This window comes from Medicago sativa, chromosome 5 (assembly GCF_051527215.1).
Source record: "Medicago sativa cultivar Bolivia chromosome 5, Bolivia_mono, whole genome shotgun sequence".
In the NCBI taxonomy this organism is placed as follows: Eukaryota; Viridiplantae; Streptophyta; class Magnoliopsida; order Fabales; family Fabaceae; genus Medicago; species Medicago sativa.
The window spans coordinates 46,349,078-46,361,882 of record NC_140753.1 but is presented as its reverse complement, the minus strand read 5'-3'; the positions used below and the strand labels follow the sequence as shown (position 1 = coordinate 46,361,882).

General features: G+C 33.8%; 1 long non-coding RNA gene and 1 pseudogene across 4 annotated transcripts; both read left to right on the top strand.

The window, feature by feature from the left end:
- Positions 1 to 3,496: 3,496 nt before the first annotated feature.
- LOC146922450 (uncharacterized) lies at positions 3,497 to 5,519 on the top strand (annotated as a pseudogene).
- A 3,352-nt stretch (positions 5,520 to 8,871) lies between these two features.
- LOC146922449 (uncharacterized) lies at positions 8,872 to 12,370 on the top strand. 4 transcript variants are annotated; one of them, XR_015012474.1, is made up of 4 exons: positions 8,912 to 10,263; positions 10,394 to 11,379; positions 11,476 to 11,577; positions 11,974 to 12,370. It is a non-coding gene; the product is annotated as an uncharacterized LOC146922449 (long non-coding RNA). The 4 variants fall into 4 exon arrangements; XR_015012475.1 differs by having other exon boundaries at positions 8,913 to 10,263; positions 10,427 to 11,379; XR_015012473.1 differs by having other exon boundaries at positions 8,872 to 11,379; positions 11,483 to 11,577.
- Positions 12,371 to 12,805: the final 435 nt, after the last annotated feature.

The window sequence follows — 12,805 nt, the reverse complement described above, 5'->3', positions numbered from 1 at the left end:
GTTTGCTATAATTTTGGCCAAATTTGAATCCTTATTTTTTAACCTAACAAATTTCATTCTTATCCTCCTTTTTTTTTAATCAAATATTTTCTACACTTTTAGGTTTGCAATTATTTAACATAACAAATTCCATCTAAAAAAATGCATCGCACCAATTTTATTCCTATCCTCTTGCCTTTTTTTTTATGAAGCAAATATTTTCTACCCTAACTTACTAAAGCTTAACTCTTCAAGCTATTGTTGCCCTAATATTTTCCCCATTTTTCCCTCCACTTTTCTGAGCCATTGGATCTTGCACATTTAGGCGCCATTCAATTTTAGCCATTAATCATCTTACTTAATGCCGGCCGAATTTTTTTATCAAGTTTGCTATAATTTTGGCCGGTCGAATCCTTATTTTTTAACCTAACAAATTTCATTCCTATCCTCCTTTTTTTTGAATCAAATATTTCTACACTTTTAGGTTTGCAATTATTTAACATAACAAATTCCATCTAAAAAAATGCATCGCACCAATTTCATGCCCTCCTTATTTATTAATTTTATTAGGTCTGCGGCAACTTAACCTAATAATTTCCCTCTAAAATTTTGCATTAGATTAGCAGCAATTTAACCTAACAAATTCCATCTAAAATGCAGCGCACCAATTTAAACTAACAAATTCCTTCTAAAATGCAGCAATCCCTAATATTTCTCCTCACGATAAGCTTTTTATTCATATCATGTTGTGTCATCGTTTGTATATATCTATTGTTTCGTAGACTTTTATTTTTGACAAGTTGTTGTACACTTATTAATGATATTTTTTGTTACAATTATTAATGATATATTTGTACTATATTTATAAACAATAGAGGATTTTAGGTTGACTTTTGTTATTCAAATTATACCTTAAACAATTTTGTTTGTTACATTTGAAATTCATAAATATTTATGCTTATAATTTTAATCTATATAAACTTTTTTATATAAAATATCGTTCATAATCTATATGTGTTATTATTTCAAAAAAAAATCTATATGTGTTAGTGTAATAAAAAAAACGAAAAGACGGCTATGTGAATGCCCGTCTTTCCACACGTTGACATAATGTAAATCAATATTTTTCTATATTAAAAATAAATCAAATTATTACGTGGTATATCCCGTGAAAATAAAACTATCACATACCTCCCTAAAAACAAAAGAAACAAAAAACTATCACATTCCTTAAAAAAAAAAAAAAAAAACTATCACATGCTTGAAAAATTCTATAAAAATCCTAACGAATCTTTTTCCTTTTTATAAAGCAACGAATATCTTAATATATATATATATATATATATATATATATATATATATATATATATATATATATATAAATGTTAGATATTCTCCAATCAACCTTAATTAACCCTAATCCCGCCCTTTTTGGCGGGTCTAAATATATATTTTTTTTAAAATTGTTTTGCAAGGAATTGAACCAACTACCCATAACAACACCTTAGAGCTTTTACCACTAGACCATTAACATTTTTATTGAAATATAGTTGCTTATAAAATGGATATGTAATCTTAAAGTCCTTTTTTTAAGCCACTAACACTCATTTTTATTGTGTTTATTTTCATGTTTGATTAATTTCACATAATTTAATTTATGACTTTTATTCCATGTTCATTTTTTGATGCAAACTAATGTTATAATTTTCTTTTTTGACATTTTGCATGTCGATCACTCTCAAACATCACTTACTTTCATTGTTTCTATTACTTTAAATGCAACTCTAAAATTAATAATATAGTCGGCTTTGATGCTTATATAAGAAACTCTACAAAACTCGTACATCGTACGGGTTAGAGTCTAGTAAATAAATAAAGTTTTTGGCTTGTATGGTAGCCCACGCCCACTTTTTTTTTTATGGGCTCCACAAACCCATTTCTTTTGTATTTGTAATTGATTGGTAACCCTAGCATGGTTGCTACTGCTAATGACAATAAACAGCCGCCACCAACTTGCAACTTTCTAGTATTGTATCCTTCAATTTTTCTTCTATTTTTAATATAACGGTTCTTCACCATTTGTTATCGCCTGCATCTGTGCTTATTCTTTTTGAACCAAATGTTTGATTCTCTTCATCTTCTTGCGGTTTTGTTTGAATACTTTGATTCTATGAATGAGGGTTTCTCTTTGTGCTGTCTGTGTGTGAAAAAACGCGAAGGAAGAACGAAACTGAGATTTTGGCCATCTTTTTCGTCTGTTACCAAAACGCAGTCCAACCTGTCAAACCTCTTGAACCTCCGGTTTAGCCGGTTTTCCGCCGGTTTTCCGGTTTCATGACATAGCGGTTTACAGGCCATTCCGAACTGGACATATAACCGGTTCACGGTTGAACCGTTTGAACGGTCCGGTCCGGTTTTAATCACCTTGGGTATACGTTAAAAAAGAGATATTGATATTTACTAACTTAAAGTTTTCATTGTTCGGGATTTTACATAGTAAAAATCATATATTTTAAAAAATGACATCTTTAAAAATTAATTTTTATGAAAAACTATTTGAAATAGCTTTTTTTGAGATTTTTTCAAAATTTTAGTATTAAAAAAAAATTATAACAAAATGATGAAAAAAACTTCAAATGACTTTTTTAGATGAGTTACTGAAACTAATTTTTCATTTGAAAATTTCTTTATTGAGAAAATTATAACAAAAACACATTACGCGTAGCATTATGCGTGCTAGATTTATTGTGCGTGGGGGTGCTAGATGGAGTATAGGTTCGGGCACGACTATACCTATACTTAATGAACCATGGTTGCCAAATGGGGAGTTTATCGGTAGTGATATTCGAGGTGCTCATTTCGTTCATAATTTTACTTGTTAATAGCTTGATGAATTTATATGATAAAAGGCTGGAATGAATAGGTAGTTCGACAAGTTTTTAGTGATGATATAGCAAACAAAATACTCCATACGCCACTTATTTCTCGGGTTGACGAGGACAAAATTATATGGAAAGCGGAAAGGCACGGACGTTATTCTGTTCGTAGTGCCTACGGGTTATGTGTATCGAACTTATTGACTCCTCTTATAACCGCGGCCGGGCTATTGGCTGGGTATTTGAAATCTAAAAGTCCCACCGAAAGTCAAGAATTTAATTTGGCGGATGTGTCGTGGTTGCTTACCGAGCTCGTGTCCGTTTGTTGGACAAAGGTGTTACATGCCCCACTAATTGTGCTAGCCGCGACTCCACTCACGAAGATCTTTTGCATGTTTTCTTTGATTGTCCTTTTGTTTCACGGGTTTGGAATAGAACAGGTCTTTGGGGCTCTGTGCGGCACGCCATTTCTATTACGGACTCGGCTACGGAAGCTATATTTTATCTCGTTAGAGAATTTGTCTCGTTGAATTAACACAACGTCTCGCATCTATAATATGGAGGATATGGAAACACCGCAATCTCGGAGTGTGGGATGATGAAACGAAACAAGCGCCAAGGTTGTCGAGCGTGCTATCAACATGGTTGCGGATTGGAAGCGGCTAATACTCCGGATGTTCTTGCTTCTAGTTCGAATCATCAACAAGCAACGGCCTCCACCTCCCAACAACATCGAACTATGTGGCGGCTTCCTGTGGCCGGAAGATATAAATGTAATATCGACGCGGCTTTCTCTCCGTAAGTCAACCGAACGAGGTATTGGCATTTGTGTTCGCGATGCGGAAGGTACATTTGTTCTCGGCCAAGGATCGTGACATACCCTTGTAATGTTCGGGTGGATGTGGGTGAAGTTTTAGGGCTGCACTCCACTTTGCAATGGCGAGTGATATGCGGATTGACAATGTGGATTTTGAAACGGACTCTAAGTTGACGGTGATGCTTTCCTTTCTACCGGGAATGACTTGTCCGAATTTAGCTGCATTATTTCCTCCTGTCGTTCTTTATTCAACACTTTCTTTTCTAACTCTAGGGTGGAGTTTGTTAGGCGACAAGCCAACGTGGTTGCTCATGCTCTTGCAAGAGAGGTCATGTCTTTAGCTAGTCCCGCCGTCTATTTTGAAATACCCAATTGTATTGAAACTCTTATTATTAATGAAATGCTATAAGCATGTTTTCCCTAAAAAAAAACTATAAAAATCTATTTAAAAAAAACCTATAACAAACGGGCCCTAAATCTCTCACAACCAATAAATACATTATTTTATAAAATTTGGCTTAATTGCATGTTAGATCCTTTATGTTTATTTTAGTTTTCAAGTTGGTCCCTTATGTTTTAAAAGTTTCAAGTTGGTCCCTTACGTTTTAAAAGTTTCAAGTTGGTCCAAAACGTTACTCACGTTGGAATATGTTAGTCCCTCCGGTCACTTAACGTTTAAAGATTTGGGTTGACAATATGAGTGATGGAACTTAACTTATTTAGACAATCAGTTTTATAACATTTTTTAAATTTATTTTTGTTTTATTAAACTCAATATCATGTCGCGGAAAGGACTAACTTATTCCAACATGAGTAACGTTTTGGACCAACTTGAAACTTTTAAAACGTAAGGACCAATTTGAAACTTTTAGAACATAAGGGACCAAATTGAAAACTAAAATAAACATAAGGGATCAAACATGCAATTAAGCCTAAAATTTTCATTCAATTGTAGTTTTTTCTTGTTTCTTTCTTCCCATCAACTTGAAAAATCAAACGTAAAAATAAGTTTTTTTTTTTTACAAAATAAAATGATATTCATTCATTTCAATTGATATAATATAAATACACCCACATATGTTGAAGGGAACACTAAATATTATGGTGGGATGCTAAGACAAGTGAGTATTATAAACATTTAAATTTTATTACGTATTTGTATTCTGTGAAAAAATTGTATAGGAAAATTTGGTTTGTACGAATATTATATCTTGTTATTAGATATGCCGGAGAATGTAAAATATGCAGAATTTGGCTTTCAAAGTTTAGAATTTCTTGATGAGCTGGAATTCATATACGGGGATACAGTGGCAACAAGTCAACACCAATGGTCACAAGCTTTGGGTGTACATTTAAATCTAGTGACAAATATACTACTACAAATGTGCAACAAGAAATTATTAAATATGATGATAGTGAGTAATTTGATATTGATGATCACTTTAGCCTATGGAAAATACTTAACCCATAAAGAAAAGAAAGTTTTCAACAAATATTGGAGGAAAGTTATAAAGGGTAAGGCAAAGGTTGGGACAGTGTAACAACTTTGAGAAAAACATTTGAGCCATTAGTTGAAGCCATTGAAAGTCATAATGATTTTGAAAAGGCTGAAATTGCAGCCACATCTCATATCCATAGACAATACTTTATTCCAGTTACGTTAACTTACCGAAAAGTGAAAAGGTGGATATTTTTTGAATGGTCAACAATTTAGTCATGCTTTCAAAATACTTAAAGATGATCAAAATCGAGTCCTACTAATATTCTTAAAAGATTCTAATAAAGACTTGTCGAGTGGACTCTATACAAGTCCTATTAATGTTACTAAGAAATCATATAATATTTAGGTTAAGATTGTCGTGGGGTTTGCTAGTTATATTGGCATTCATGTTTTATGATTAGATTTTGATTTATGCTTTATCCTTAGTACCTCTCAAAGTTGTTATTTGGTTGAGAATTTTGGTTTTATAATTATGCATAGCAAAATTAATATATATGCATTTGCATTTGTAAATGTCATTGTATTCAAATTATTTTCTCAACTCTTTCAATTTAATTTAGGCTTAATAGCACTTTTGGCCCCCTATGTTTGAAAAAGTTGCGATTTTGGCCCCCTATGTTTAAAAACTACAAAACCGCCCCTTAGGTTTCGGTTTCGTTGCACTTTTGACTCCCATGGTCAATTTTGACTGTCCACGCTGACATGGCATCCACATCACTTATGTGAGGTGCCACGTGGAATTTATTTTATTTTTTATTTTTTTTAATTCTTTTTCGTTTTTTTCAATTTTTTTAAATTAAAAAAATAAGAAAAGAGAGGGAGTAGTTTAGAACGGAGAGTGAGTTTGATAAAGAGAAAGAGAAAGGAAGAAAAATGGTGCTAAGCGCGACGGCGATCGTAGCCTTATTAAACCCCGGATCGGAGCCTTATTAAACCCCAATTTTCCTCACCATTCCTTCCATATGCTTAGCTTAAAACCCCAATTCATTCACATCTATAACACCACTAACAATATCACCATACACACTCAAACCCCTTGCAAAGCGAGGCAGAAAACGCTTCTTACCTCGGCCTAGAAACTAAACCGGCAACACGGTTCAATTCCTCGAGCTTATCACGTCGAACAACAACATCATCAATTAAATCATCATCAGATCGAAATTTCCAAACCCCGGATCGAAAATTCCCAACCACTGGAATCGAAAATTGAAAAATTGTTGTTGTTCTTTGTTGTTGTTGTTGTTGTTCCCATGGTGCGGTTGGTGTAGAATTGATTTAATTGGTGGAAGAGAAGGAAGAGGAACGAGAAAGAAATTCGTAAGGGAGCCGGGCAAAGAATCACTTCCCTTCGAGCTTGTGAGTTTATGAATGGGTTTGTTTTTGGTTAATTCAAAGTGCTTTCTTATTAAACCATTGATTTAATTGATTTTCGATCACGGGGTTTAATTGGTGGTTGTTGTTGTGTGTTGGTGGTTGTTGTGGGTTGTGGTGATGTGCGTGAGAACAAAGAAGGAAGAGAAGGTGAGGATGATTCTTGTTGTTGGTGGTGGGGATGGGGATGAATATTGGTGGTCCCTCTCTTTTACGATTTTTTTTTAATTTTTTCAAAACAAAAAAATGGAAAAAAACGAAAATGAATTAAAAAAATAAAAAATAAATTAAATTCCACGTGGCACCTCACATAAGTGATGTGGGTGCCATGTCGGCGTGGACCAGATCAAAATTGACCATGGGGGCCAAAAGTGCAACGAAACCGAAACATAAGGGGCGGTTTTGTAGTTTTTAAACATAGGGGGGCAAAATCGCAACTTTTTCAAACATAGGGGGCCAAAAGTGCTATTAAGCCTTTAATTTATGATAATGTTTTATAAAATAATTTATGAATTTTTATTCACTTTATAAAGTATCTCAATGCTCTTTTGAAAATAGTTTACCAACCGGATTTTAACTTAAAAGTGCTAATTAATTTAGAAAAAAACAATTCATCAAAAATTAATAATAATGGATGATAAGATAAGAGTGAAAATTATAAATATTTAATAGTGGAAAGTCTGCGAGACAAGGAGTGGAGCTTCACTTGCCAAATTGGCGATACAAGCTCCAAAGCCTACTAAGAAAAAAGGATGCGAAGGATGCTAATTAATCGATGTGGATGAGGATGTGGAAGACGATGAAAAACGTTTGGTGAAGAAGTTGAAGAAAGCTCGAAGTTGGCTCAAGTAGTAGAGAAGAAAATTGTGGAAGAAGTTGCGGGAATGCTTGCTAAGGTCTGAATGAAAAAGTTGCCGAAGTGACTTCGGATATGTTGCCGAGAGTTCGAGTACGAAGGCTGTGGAATGCCTAAGGAATCTTAAGGAACTTCGAGATGCTGCTCAGAGCATCAACTCAAGGTAACAATTATGACTTTGTTGTAGTATATGTATGCTCATCTCCTCCTCACCGATTTGAACCCCCTAACCCTTCTCCATAGAAATCCACCTCTTCGACCCTATTTCTAAACCAAATTCATCCATTCACCAAGTTACATAAATTGTGAGTGAACCGGACTTCCCACAATCATCGGAACACACTCAATCCCCTCAAACTACAACTCTTAGAACTAATATATAATTCCCTCAAACTTCAACCCTATAATCATCATAACACACATCATCCCCTCAAACTGCACCTCGCATTTGCAAGCCAAGAAAACATCTTAATTCTACCATCATGGTAATTTTAAATTCATTTTTCATAAGTTCATAGAATTCCTTGATTGGCGGAATTGATAAATGCACCAAATCATACGCAAGTGATAAGCACTAAGTTATCATCACCACGGAGATTGTTGCTCAACTCGGTAATTGTAACGCCCATACTAGACGTATCTAGAAAGTCCAAAGCATGTGCGTTAGTTTAGTATTGGATACATTAAAATTTACAACAATAAAATACATACGAATGAATATTTACTCAACAATTTGCGTTCGTACAATGTAAATACAAAACATCTCGTCCAAACATAGAAAATGCATCCTTGATAACCATAACATCATGCGGAGGTACGAGCATAATCTTCTTCGAATCATCCATCCGGCTCCAAGCTTGCTTAACATCTGTTTATCCGAAACAAATAAGGATTGGGATGACACATAATGTCTCGGTTATGTAACGCCCTCCTTTTATTTAATTATTTTTATTAAGTTAGAATCTATTTATGTGATTTATTTTAAATATGTGAGGTGTTGGTAATTTATTAAGTGGCATTATTCTATTATTTATTAGAATATGAGAATTATTAGTGTAAGTAGAATTGGAGGTTAGAATAGAAAGAAGAATAAGTTATTGGGCCTAAATAGATTTAGGAAGAGTGATTAGTATTATAAATAAGGAAGCTTAGATTAGAAAGAGTTTTTACGTTAAACCGCTTTTGGAGAAAGAGGAGAAGTCTGCGAGAACCCTAAGAACAAAGAACGCAGCCGTTGGAATTCGAAAAATAATCTAAGGTAAGGGTGAGACTAACTCTCATTAGTATCAAGTTTTAATTCATGAAATTTAATCAATTGTTGTAGTTTTAAGAATTTGGGAATTAGGGTTAGAAGTTGTAGATTGTTGATTAGATGACGGAAACCTCGTTGACACTACAAGAAATTTGTCATATAACAATCTGGCCACCTTTAAGAACGGTAAAAGAAGGCGTTGATATAGATAGCCTATAACAACCGAAATTCCAAACCGTCCGTTGCCATAGGATCCGAGATAAAACGCGTCCAAATTTTCCCAATTTTCACCAAATATTCAGATAACGCCAAACACAAGCGCTCAATTTTTTCACCCTCTTTTAATTTTTTTCCTTCGTATTTCTCTCTCTCACACCACAAAACTCCTCACAGAACAAAAACTTCAATCCCTAGTTTGAGAAATCTCAATCCCAAATCGATTCTCACCCCGAATCAAATCCAGATAGTCTTAGATTCAAGATCCCACCTTCCCTGAACTCAATCACACATTCTAAGATTCTGTGAAACCCAATCGTTTTTACTCACTCCGAAACCCAATCGATTCACCACCGATTCTCAGATTCTCGCATTCAAGTTAAATGCTTCAGTGTCGTCACTCTTTGTTCATCTTCATAGTCGCCGATCGAGTTAACTTCACAATCTCCTATTTCTTGCAAAAGGTAAACGCTTAGATGTAATGTGCCTGATTTGTTTTTCGATGATATTGGAGAAATTTTAAATTAGCTAATAAGCTATAACAAGCTTTTAATAGGATGATGAAAGGGTTTATTCAATCCAATTTATTTCTCTGTGTTGTACACTACTATTGCTGAGTGTTTGGAAGCATGTGCGTCTCTGTTTTTGTGTAGAGTGTATGTAACGTAACGGCAGAACAAAGGATGACCAACGCTCTCTCTCTCTCACTACCAATATATCCTGTAGTACGAATGGAAAACCCTTTGACTCGGATCCTGTCTATAGATCCATGGAAGTATATCATATATGTATCTCTTCTCTTCTCTTCTCTTGTGCCTGTCTGTCACACTTTCTAACAGTACATCATAGATAGGGTTTAATCAAACAGATTAGTCTCTATGGATGATCTATGCCTATGGTGTAAATTTTTAAGAATGCTGGTGCTAACAAATGTCATATGGGTTAGGTAGAAGAAAAAAAAAGTTGATTTCTAAAGTTTTAATGCATTGAATATATAATTTAAGAAAAAAAATTATTTTATATTTCTCAACAAGTATTGTTAGCATTTCCTTTATATTAAGTAGATATTTATATAGAAATTTGGCATTATTTTCCTTATTTTATGAGTTGACTTACAGTAAGATGCTTAGTAGTTGTTATTATTTTTGCTGCATGTTGCTATAATAAGCTAATTAGTGAACCTTATGATCCACAGTCTAGTTATGGTCAAGGGAGTTATGCTTATGAATATGATCTACATCCCACTTATTAACTTCACAGCTGTATTATAACTAGCCTCCTCCAAGTTATTTTGGTGCTAGTGAACCTTATGAGAGTTGTAGATCCTTTGATGATAGTACCAAGTTTCAGAGGAAATACTCAAGAATTGCTGATAATTACAGTTCCATTGATGAGGTATGATTTTCTAATATGTTAGTGTTTTATCGATCAATATATGTGTGTGTGTGTGTGTGTGTGTACTATGTATGTTGCATGTATGAATGTGCATGCATGTGTAAGTACCGACTACCTATAGTATGTACAGACATATTCTATGTATTGCTACGTGGAGATGCAGATGAGAGGGCAGTGCAGGGGAGACGTAAGCGATTGAGACAGCCGCAATGGATATATGCTTCCGATGAAGCTAGAGTGGAACCATTGGAGAAGGCTGATTAGTTGCAATCCCATTTTGATTCTGCACATCCAACTTTTATTAAGTAGTTTCTATTCTACTCTTCCTTTTTCACTTTTTAATTATTAAGTTTTAATTTTTTGTTGATTCAATCCTGTTTTTATTTTGTAATTGCATTTGAATTGACTTGACTGGACAATTAGGGAACTGATTTCTATTGGTGCAATATTCTTCGTACAATAAGTTTTAATTTCTATCAATATTTACATTTACACAGCTTCCAAGTGAATTCATTATCAAATCTAGATTGAATCACTATTGCATATTCAAGCATCAAGGATAGAAGCAACTTATATAAAATCAATTTATATTTTTTTATAATAGAAACAACTTATACAAAGTGATTATATGACAAACTAACTTATACTCAAGAGAGTCTAGGTATTATATTATTTTGTAGGATTAGTTTGTTATGGATGGAAGCACTATAAACTTGGGATTATAGGATGTTGTTGGTAACAATTAGACAAAATTAAGCAACATTTTCTGCTTCTTGTTTGTTTTTGGTGGTTTAAATTATTGTTTGGTTAACAGGTTAGGAAGATTAACAGGTTCAACTTTTTGTTCTTGTTTGTTTCAGCCTTTTTTTACTTGTTGCTTTCATATTTTATTGGCTAACAGTCCAGATGATTATGTTCCCATTTCATGCTTAGCTTAGGCTATTTGGAGGATCTGCAAAATTGACGAGAGTTCATTATCTTATCAACCAATGCGAAGACAGGATACATAATTTTTTGGTTCTTTTATTTACACAATTAGATATCACTGAACACCAGTTTATACAATGATGTCCATGTCCTTTGTCTTCTTAGGTGCTTTCAAAGAGTTCCAAAGAGGTATTAAAAATACAAATTGTGAATGATGTTGTTAAGCGAGTGTCATTAGATATGTGTTGCAGAAAACTTATTTAATTCTTCTTTTTTGGTTATAAGAGTGCAGTTTGGAAGTTCCTTGAAGAATTATACTACCAAGTTTCAAGCACTTCATGTGAATTTTTACAAAGAGAAAGCCACTTCTCTTCGAGACCTTGCAAGGTACTTCCTATACCATTATCATTTGAGGGATTGTTTAGCATTATTTGTTGCGAGTTGACTAGAATAGACATTCTGATATTGATTTGCTGTGCTGAGTTAATATTGATATTAAAATATGATCGAGATGATCGCGGGCAAAATGTTGTGTTTTGTTATTGTAGGACGTAGGCTTTTTGTGTGCTTTGTATTTTCTGTTCGGTGTTGTGTAAACCAAAGGATCCTGAATGTGTTGTACAAGAAAGAGAACATTAAGACTTATCTCTTTCTATGTTAATGCACTTTATTTTTCTATTTACGAGTTTGATAACTACATCTCCATTAAGAATTATAATATACTTGTTCAGCCTGATTAAAATACTTGCAATTATATGTCTGAAATTGTAATTATTATTGCAGGTTTGCTATACTAGGATGACAAGGATTAAAGAGACTGCTAATTTTCAAAAGAATAAGAATGGAGAGCACAATGAATCGACATCAGGTCATCAGAATCTTTTAGACGAGTGAAAGTGGCAAGTTCGAAGTTTACTTCATTACAACATCTGTTGAAGTGTGTGCCGACCTCAAATATGATTCAAAGATTGTGTTGATAACCTTCTCCGTTCCAGTTTCTTGAGAGAATATGATTAAATTGTTTGTTAATAGAAATCCAAGCTTAAGTTATCAATAGTTGGTCTTAAGTAAGTTCTATAAGCATAAGAGCTTGGTATGTAGCTTTGTTAGTTTGTAAGATGTTAGTTCCACATGTTTGTAAGACTTGTTAATTTGACAATATAATTGAAATTTTCTTTTATTTTTCTTTAAATATTGTGTGGTGCATATAAAAAATATTTTATTTTTGACAAAAATATTATTTGTAAAAAAAGAAAAAGAAAGAAGCAGACCAATAGCAACGGACAGTCTGGACTTATACCAACGGATATACGCGCGGGCTAAAGCTATAAGATAGGTGTAAAAGGCCGTTGCTATAGCTCCAAATGTTTTTCCAACGCCCCAAACTTCCGTTGGTATAGGCTATTGCAACTGCATTTGCCGTTGGTATAGGCATATTATTGTAGACGGCAACAAGTGGCCGTTGGTATAGGTTTTTGACCTATAGCAACGGTTTTTTTGACTTTACCAACGGTTTTTCCGTTGCTATATGGCAAATTTCTTGTAGTGTGAATTGATGTAGGGAAACGGTGTTCGGACCTTAGAACTTTCATAGTACAATGAATAGAACCGAGTT